The sequence below is a fragment of the Lupinus angustifolius genome, chromosome LG08, assembly GCF_001865875.1.
Source record: "Lupinus angustifolius cultivar Tanjil chromosome LG08, LupAngTanjil_v1.0, whole genome shotgun sequence".
Classification (NCBI taxonomy): domain Eukaryota; kingdom Viridiplantae; phylum Streptophyta; class Magnoliopsida; order Fabales; family Fabaceae; genus Lupinus; species Lupinus angustifolius.
Window position 1 is genome coordinate 3,998,443 of NC_032016.1, and position 10,775 is coordinate 4,009,217.

A 10,775-nucleotide genomic window follows, 5' to 3' on the forward strand; every position below is an offset into this window, starting at 1 on the left:
TATGTTCTTTAAGGCACAATGGACCTTGAACAGTTGTGAAACATTCTCATTGTCTGAGTACATTTGGTGGACAACAGTCCAGACTTTGTTGCCTGTGTTATAAAACAAGTAACAACATCCAATTTTGGGATCCACGGATAGGACAAGTCATGCCATAACCGTAGAATTCTCCGCTACCCATGTCTTGTAAGTGGATGATTGAGAAAAGAAACTGAAAAATGAACTCAACATCATAAAACCTTGCAAGAGTACCTAGAATGTGAAAAAGAGGATGACAATGGACTCTGGCTCAAAATATAGCTAGCCTGGTTTGGAAGGCTCAGCCAAAGCTGATAATCTCTAACAAATCAGGTTTTAGGTAGTTTAAATGTCTTAGAGTCCGGTTGAACGGAGGAAGTCATGCTCACAAGTGATGCACATGAAGTCTTGTACAGAAGGAACATGGTGCACAGATGGGGATCTGCTGCCCCCAACTATGTCCCCAATCACGTCCCTGGCCAATCACAATGAAGCAAAATTGATAAAGTTATGAATATTTAATTTTTTTTAACTGATGTGGCATAATAGGATTGGTCTGGGACAGGGTTTGGGACATGGTTTGGGACATCAGATCCTTGTCTATGGTGCACATCTAGGCTTCAAGATTCCAATACATGCCAATTTATACCGTCTGGTTTTTATGGTGGGGTTTTGTTCCCTCTGTGATATTTTGTTTTGTCCACTTCTTTAAACTTGGACATGAGGCACTTTTTAATAGATAATAATAAGGTGGTCAAGGAATTGTTAAAAGATTGAGAAGAATGATCTTCTTGAATAACAAGAGAAGTGAATAACACTTCTTGAATGCCAAAGAAAATAAAATAACAGAGAAGAAGATCTTAGATTGAAACTTGAAATGTTTATTATTATTGAATTGATTTGAATGGAAAACTAATCCTACTTATATAGATGGATGCATCAACAAACTAACAAGACTTTAACTAACTTAACTACCTATAAGTCACACGTGCTAAAATATACAGACATGTGATAAAAAGGAAAAGAGCAGAAGATGGCTAAAGCAATTGATTGTTGTGCAAGGTATCGAAAACAACAGTGGAATGTAACTGTTCTGAATTGGTTTAGGTGTGCACTTGATTTGGCTGAGTTGGCTTTGTGATTTGGTCTAATGGAGTTGTGATTTGTTGTTGTTGAAGAGGTTGCAAGGTATGCAAAGGAGGGTGGCTCTGTTTTGTTGATTTGTAAGCTGCAACTTGGTGTTTTGGAGGTTGATTTTGATTGTCTAATATCCCCCCACAAGTTGGGGCACATATGTTAAGTAGACCCAACTTGACATGGATTGTTGAGTAGTCTTTAGGACCCAATGGTTTAGTTAGAGCATCTGCAAGTTGAAGAGAGGATTTGATGGGCAGAAGTTTTACCAAGCCCCTGCCACATTTTTCTCTAATAGTATGACAATCTAGTTCAATGTGCTTAGTCCTTTCATGAAAAACTGGGTTAGTGGCAATGTGTATAGCAGACTGATTATCACAATAAAGAGAAGCATGAGTAATATGTAAATGTTGTATGTCATAAAGCATGAAAGTTAACCAAGTTATTTCACAAGATGTAATGGCCAAGGCCCTATACTCGGCTTCACAAGAACTCCTAGAAACTGTTCTTTATTTCTTGATTTTCCAAGAAACAAGAGAATTCCCTAAAAAAAATACAAAAACCAGTAGTGGATCTTCTAGTGTCAGGGCAAGAGGCCCAGACACTATCACTGTATGCATTGAGGTGAAGGGTAAAGGAAGAAGGGTAGAAGAGACCTAGAGAAGGGGATCCCTTGATATATCGAAGAACTTTAAGAGCTGCATTGTGATGAGTTATGGTTGGATTTTCCATAAATTGAGCAAGTTGGTTGACCGAGAAGGATAGGTCAGGCCTAGTATTGGTCAAATAGATGATTTTACCAACTAATCTCCTATAAGCAGGGGGTCGGAGTATGGATCAGATGTGTCTTGGAATAAATGAGTACCATGGATAATTGGGGTGGAGGATGGTTTACAACCAAATAGCCCTGAGTCAGAGAGTATCTCAAGAGCATATTTCCTCTGGTTGATGGATATTCCAAACTGATTCCTTGAAACTTCAAATCCTAAGAAAAACTTTAAAGGGCCATGGTCCTTTATTTTGAAAGTCTGGTCAAGGATGGATTTGATGTTGTTGCCCTCACTGTGATGGTTACCTGTTATTATAATGTCGTCCACATAGACCAATAGGATGGTAATTAAAGAGGTTGAGGTCCATTTAATGAATAAGGAGTGATCACCTTCTGCTTTGTAGTACCCCTGTCTTAGGAGAAAGGAGGATAGCTTTGTGAACCATTGTCTACTAGACTGCTTTAGGCCATACAAGGATTTTTGTAACTTGCATACCTAGTTGGGAGTGGAAGATGTTAGGCCAGGGGGTAATGACATGTAAACGTGTTCCTCTAAATCACCATGTAGGAAGGCATTGTTGACATCTAGTTGTTGGAGGGGCCATTTATGGATTGATGCTAGAGCAAGGACAAGTTTAACTGTTGTGAGTTTGGCCACAGGTGAAAAGGTTTTGATGTAATCAATGCCCTCGGTTTGGGTGAAGCCTTTTGCTACTAATATAGCTTTATGTCTCTCAATAGTTCCATCAGGATTGTATTTAGTCTTAAATACCCATTTGCAGCCTATAGGTTTCTTAGTTGGAGGAAGATCTGTGATAATCCAAGTTTGATTGTCTTATAAAGCAGACAATTCTTTATTGATGGCATCCTGCCATTCAGAATGTTGAATGGCTTGTTTGTATGTTTTTGGTTCAACATTTGAAGTAATAGAGAGGGTGATCATCTTGTGTGCAGGAGAGAGTTTATTATAGGATATGTAGGATGAAATAGGATACTTAGAATAGGATGGTATGTCATTGTTACTTAGAAGAGTACAATGATAATCTTGAAGATAAGAGGAGTCTTAATAGTCAGGTTACTTTTCCTAGTTTGGTTTAATGGCAGATCAGATTCAACATGTGTATTAGACTCTAGATGTGGATCTGGTAGGTCTTTCTCAGGTGTTGCAGGGTATGGTAAAATATCTTCATATAGGAAATAGGTATGATCTTGCTGATTAGGTTGGTTAGTGTGTTCAATTTGATCAACTTGATGTGATCCATAAGGGAACACATGTTCATGGAAAATGACATCTCTACTGATTTGAATGGCTCTAGAATTTAGATTGAGAACTATATATCCCTTAATCCCTTCTTGAAAACCTATGAAGACACACTTAGATGATATAGGATCGAATTTGTCTTTAAGATGCTTGTGAGTGCTTGTGTAACAAAGGCAACCAAAGACTCTAAGGTTCTGGTATTGAAATGGAGCAGTATGCAGAATCTCATAAGGACATTTATTAGCTAGAATGGGAGTAGGCAGAGAATTAATGACATGGACAACATGTTTTATAGCATATGACCTATAAACCTTTGGAAGATGACTCTGAAGTAATAGGGCTCTTGCCACATTCAAGATGTGTTGGTGTTTTCTCTCAACAACACCATTTTGTTGAGGTGTGTAGGTGCAAGAAGTTTGATGGATTATACCCTTGTTGGTTTAGAGTTCCTTTAGGAGGAACTCTGGTCCATTATCACTCCTAATTATCTTAATGTTAGCAGAGTGTTGAGTATTGGTGAAGGCAATGAAATGTTGCAGGGCTTTAGAAGCCTCTGCCTTATTCTTGAGTAACTTCACCCAAGTATATCTACTAAAGTCATCCACTATAGTAAAAAAATACTTGTGTCTATGTATGGAAGGAATGGGAAATGGTCCCCAAATATCAATATGAATTAGATCAAAGGTGTTTTCTGATGAGCTTTTGCTTCTGAATCATTTCCATACATTTGAGTCTCTTGCTTGATGACTAGTGAAAGAACCTTGTTCATGTTGGGAAGGGGCTCCATTAGCATGATCTGAGACCTTACATTCGAATATGAATCATTGAGCCCCTTCAAGAACCTGATAACTTTGTCTTCTGTTCTGAATTTTTCACTGCTGCAATTGTATTTAGCAAGGGGTCTGAAAATTTCCAACTCATCCCATAGGCTTTTCATTTCAGTGTGATATTTACTCACATTAAGATCCCCTTGCCTATAATTAGCCATAGCCTCTTGCAAGTCTGCAATTCTGAAGAGATTTCCTTGAGAAAATCTCTCCCTGAGTTCCTCCCAGACCTCATAGGCCTTGTCAATCCATAAGATGCTTTGTGAGATGGATGGTGAGACTGACCTTATGATCCAGGATGTTACCATGTTATTTTCCCTTTCCCACGCTTTGAAAATTGGATCTTCCTTTGCTGCCATTTGTATGCTTCCATCTACGAATTCAAATTTCTGCTTGGAGATGAGGCTCATCCTCATTGATCTACTCCATTGGTGATAATTGTTGCCGTTTAGAGGGGGTGAAACAAGTGCTACTCCTAAATTATCCGAGGGATGCACATAATATGAATCTTGTGTGATATCCATGTGAGGATTTGAGACAATTGAAGAAATAGAATTCATCTTGAATGCAGCAGAGCTCTTTTCACAAAGAGCTCTGATACCATAAAAGATTGAGAAGAATGATCTTCTTGAATAACAAGAGAAGTGAATAACACTTCTTGAATGCCAAAGAAAATAAAATAACAGAGAAGAAGATCTTAGATTGAAACTTGAAATGTTTATTATTATTGAATTGATTTGAATGGAAAACTAATCCTACTTATATAGATGGATGCATCAACAAACTAACAAGACTTTAACTAACTTAACTACCTATAAGTCACACGTGCTAAAATATACAGACATGTGATAAAAAGGAAAAGAGCAGAAGATGGCTAAAGCAATTGATTGTTGTGCAAGGTATCGAAAACAACAGTGGAATGTAACTGTTCTGAATTGGTTTAGGTGTGCACTTGATTTGGCTGAGTTGGCTTTGTGATTTGGTCTAATGGAGTTGTGATTTGTTGTTGTTGAAGAGGTTGCAAAGTATGCAAAGGAGGGTGGCTCTGTTTTGTTGATTTGTAAGCTACAACTTGGTGTTTTGGAGGTTGATTTTGATTGTCTAATAATTGTTGTTTCCATATTTATGTATCATTCTTAAAATTTCTGAAATGCTGATCGGAATGGAATAATGGATTCCTTTTTGCAGTCTCGAAAGCATGGATGGGAAGAATTCTGGAAAGGCATGTTCTAATTCCTAGTTGAAACTATGGAGACTACTGTGAAAAATTGGCATCAAACTTCTTGTTGGACACTAGTAGAGGTGGCAAAATTATCGACAATCCACAATCCATCCAAATTAAATTCATCTAAATTTACCCATTAGAACTAATAGATTTTAAAAAATATAATCAAATAAATAGTGTTGATAATGGATGAATTCAAATTCATCCATTATATCCGATGAATATCTATGGATATATTCTACATCCATGTGGATGGATATCCAATCAATCCAAAAAACAAAAATTCAAAAAACGATGTTATGTGCTTTTCAATTTCATTTAATATAGAGTCATGGATGAATTAGATGAATTGAAATAAACCCATTAAGTTTAGACATGAATGAATTGGTTAACTTAAAATATAGTATGAATTAATTTATGTGGATTGATGAATGACTTTTCATCCATCGATTAACATCTAAATCTAAACCCATTCATTTGCTACCATTAACTCTTGGATGATTCATAGTTTAAATTAAATGATATTGCAATGTAGCAATGAGTATCAAAGTAGATCTGATGGATCTACAAACTCAGTAGCGCAACAAAAATATAAATGTGTGCAAAGTAAAGAAAAAGTAACCCCAAATTTTAACGTGGAAAATCCTTAAATGCTCAGGGAAAAATCACGAGACAATCTCCGAAAAGTATTCCACTATATCGAGAATAATTACAATATTTTTTTCACACGGAGGAGTTATGAATAGAGTGTTCCTATGTGACACCCCTCCTATTCAAATACTATAACATGTAGTACCAATAAATAATAGAGATTAAACTCAAAATTAGCCTAGTGTATTTTTCATACACTCTACACTATTCAGGATTTACTCGCTCTCTCTATTTTTACTCATTACCAAAAGCTCTAACTGTTGCTTCTCCTTTCTCTGCCTTGATCTAACTGAAGATGAGTGCCTTATTTATAAAGGGCTTCTATAGTATGAAAACACTGCCAATTAAATGCATGGTGCAATATTATACCGGGCTATGTGTAGGCCTGTACAGTCCTAAACACTTTTTCCTCTCATGAAATGAATGCATTGTTCATGACATTTAACTTTTCACATGGCTGGACTGCACAACTTCGGTGGATGCTAGAGTTCACTTTCTTCTTGGTAAGGAAAAGACACATAAGTATGCCCCAATTGTGAATATTGACAAGGTATATAACTATATTTCTGTTAAATCTCCACAAAATTACTTTTGTGAATCACTTTGTTTTTAAGAGTAACTTAATAAAGTTCCCTATATGGTATTCTGTTTTTTAATCCTTTTATAGGTTGTTTCGTATTGTTTCTTAGGCCTTTGAATCGCCACATACACACAACAACTGCTTTTCATATCTTAGGCAGTATGCCGAGGAGTCTTTGTGTGGAGCAACCTGCTTAGATGTCCCAGAAATAGCATTGCTTATCCATAGGTAAATTTGATTTCTTGAATCTTAATGCATTTAAGTGTGGTTCTACTTCAGCAAATGTAACATGGTGAAAAGTTCTACTTAATTATCAATTTTGTTGTGGACCTTACTTTTGAACAGATCATATCTTCAACTAGAAATGATATGTTCACAATGTGGATATACAAAAATGCTTTAGTTGATCATGTTAGAGACTTAGAGTTTAGGTGGGTCCAGTGTAAGTGCATTTAACTCAATAGCTTTTTTGTCTATGGTTGTTTTGTGGATTTAGTACTGTAAGACTAGAAAAGAAAATCAGAAGAGGTCCCTAATATCATTTTTAGCAAGACATTGTGGACTTTTGTTCCCTAAGAATATCTTTTGATACACTACATATTATAGACTTGGGGGTTTGGTGAAAGGGGGATTGAGGGGAAATTTTTCTCACCTTTATCGAAATCATTCATTTGCCTACAAAGGCATTTAGGCCTCTAGGCTAATGATTCAAGTGGCCTGATTCCCTTTTGCGCTTTAAAGAAATAGATAGTTAGATATTTGTCAAGACTGGTCTGGTCTTTGTAGGTGACAAACTGGCTTGACCAAAATTAAGGTAGAAGAACAAGATTTAGTGATAAAGGTAAAACACCACTCTGATTCTTGATCAGTGTGATACAAAAAAGAGATGGAATACTAGAATTACAATGAGTAACAGCAATGGATATAGAGTTGTTAATAATACCTTATGACAAGCATGGTGCATTTGAAGTATATACTCTAGCTTGAGGGCGAGTGTTATGCTAACCAAATCATATAATTATGGCATTTGAAGTATATATTGAAGTAACTTTCTTGCAAATAATTTAGGTTCATTGTTTATGCTAACCAAATCATATAATTATGGCATTTGGCTAATTGTAATATTTGTATTTATCATAAAAAAATGTGGTTCAGTATATAAGGTTTCCACTTGATAGGATTTGAGGAGTGTAGACGTACATACTACACAACCTTACACCTGCTAGCAAAGAAATTATTTCCAGGATTTGAACATGCATCCTCATGATCACTATGCATTATTTGTATTTATTATATGCCTATATTTCAGCATTCATCGTGTGGCTCTTTTCTGTCTTTACTCTTGACATGTAAGTTAATTCTTTGGCATCAGGGCATGCACTGTATTCAACTTTTGGTAATAGGAATATTGTTAGAAATTTGAAGCTAATTTACTTTTGATATTTCATGACCTAGAGGTCTTGGACATTTGGTGTTCATGAACTACTTCCTCGCATATCCAAAGAAAAGCTGCCCAAAATTTTTCGATAAGAAAAATTGTATCAAAGAGAGTATAAGGGCTGCCCACTTAATTCAAAAGAAGATCAATAATTGATCCTTTTACAAGCTAAGTCAATACACTACTTTGGACCAATACATCAATTTGCAAAAGTCAAAGAAAATAAAGTTACAAATGAAGATAATCAAATCCAATGTCTAGTTTGAATCATATCCATTACATGAATATAGCTCACATCTTTCTCCATAAAGATAGTTTTGTTCCTCATGTTCCAGATAGACCATACCACAACGAACCATAACAATCTCCACAATTTAGCAACTTTAGAGCCAACAAGAGAGTCATGAAAATTAAAAAAATCAAAAATAGTAAGAGGAGGTTAAGCTTAAATATGTAACTAGGAGTACAAACCATTTCATATATTTGCAAGAAAGTTACAAGAGTTGAATAAATGATGAACAAATTCTACATAATTATTGCAAAGCACACAAATCATATCAAATCATATCGTAAATCTTTATTATTATGTTTCTTTAAAATAATTCATCCTTAGTCGGAAGTTTTTTTCTAAGGAATTTCCAAACAAAACAACATATATTTGATGGAACACAGTTTATCTAACATTTATTTAAAATATTACCATGGGGAGAATGATTTTTTTTCACTTAAGCTAAGTAAGATTTAACAAGATAAGATTTAAAATATTCCTTGCACTTATGGTGATGAATCAAGCCAAGAAGATTTCTGGCTATGGACACCTCTCTAACAAACAAATTTCTTCTCCACTGAATCCGCCAAGACCACTCATCATCAAACCAGCCACCCAAATTTCTTCTCCCGAGCTAGAGAGAATAATCTAGGAAAGACCTCCTTGAGACTCTATCAATCCACCCAAATGTCTAACTAGAATAAAGTATGTGTCTTATTACCGATTTTCATCCAAATATTCTCATCAAACCATCCATCACTACCCCAATAGAGGACCCGAATTTTGCTAGACCCTTCCACCAGTTTGAGGCTACATTAACCCTCTGAGAGGACCAATCGGTCCCATATTTAGAATTTATGACCTTCACCTAAAACGCCTCCTCATAAATAATTTTATGCTACCTCCATTTCCCTAGTAAAGAGTTGTTGAACGGAGCCAGGTCTCTCACACCCAAACTACTATACTCCTTAGGCTTGCAAACATCAGACCAAGACACCCACGGGATACCTTTATCACCCCTCTTACTTCCCCAATGAAAGGCTATTTGGAGGCTAGCAATCTTAGCCAAAACTTAATTTGTAGCTTTGTAAAGAGATACCATATAAGTAAGTATATTTGATAAAACAAATTCAAAAGAATTAGTCTACCTCCAAAAGAAATATGCTTTCACTTCCAAGACGCAAGCCTTTTAGAAACCACTTCAATCATGCACTACTAGGTAGAAATTCTTCTTGGATTTGCCCCAACTAGAATTACCAAGTAAAGAAAAGGAATATTACCAAGTTTGCAAGCTAAGAAATTCGCTGCAGCTGAAAGGAATAGCTTCACCACATGCATACCAAATAATGATCTCTTATGCAGGTTTACCTTTAAGCCTGAAGCTAACTCAAAATACCTGATGATACTTTTGATACACTAGAGATTTGTCACCGTTGGCTTGCAAACAATTATAGTATCATCCACATACTCTAGGTCACACACTTCAACACATGTTCCTCATACTTTGTAACCCTCAAATAGATTGGTACACCGTGCCATACAGACCAGACCAACAAAGTCTTCTGCTACCATAAGAAATAAGAACGACTTCATCAGATCCCTTGCACGATTCCTCTCAAAATTGAAAAACATTTTAATCACTCACTATTTAATCAATTAACAACACATATAATCGATTAACTCGTTATGCAAATAATCAATTAACTAAAGAACCTAATCATTATTTAGTTCATGTTTTTTGAAAAACAGTTTTCTTTGATCTCCAAAATTACCAAGATTCAACTAAACTTATATGCACTTTTAAAGATAATTAAGAACAGTAAATGCACATAACAGAATATGCAAATAACTCATAATGTTATGCATGTCAAGTTAAGTAAATCAAGTAATACAAAAATATAAAGAGTTAAGGATTGAGAAGAATGAGACACGACTTTTATCTTGGTTCATTTGCGGATCCACTTGCAAACTACATTTAGGCCTCCCTTTATTATCTTGGGAGATTTTTTTTGAAAGTGTGCATGTCAAGAGGAACACTTTGGAAAGCTCTCTTTATATGTCATGGTTTTGATGAGGACAACTTGTGCTTATAAGAGCTTGAAGATCATCAACAAATCAACGTGCTTAAGTCTTTAATTGGTACTAGGCTTAGACTAGAATCTAGTTTAAGTTGAGTCAAGGCTTAGGGCACCTAATACATGTCTCATATGCATAAATCTTTTAAATCATTTCATCTTTGAGATATGTCATTCATAATATGTTCATGCATTACATAAATACATGTATATGTGCATGCTAGGCATAAAACTAAGTGTTAAACATGTATTATCTAAGTGCATAACGTATTTGATGTTTTGTATTTAAAAATACACATTTAAATTGCTGTTAATCGATTAACCAATCCTTTAATCGATTAACCCAACTACTTTGTAAAGTGGTTGCTACTGGAACACGTTTTAAAATGCTGTTAATCGATTAAAGCACACGTTAATCGATTAACCTAACTGTTTGAAAAATTGTTGAAACTGAAAAACTTGGAAAACAAAATCAGTTACGTTTTTTAACAACGTTAATCGATTAACCAAGGCTTTAATCGATTAACTG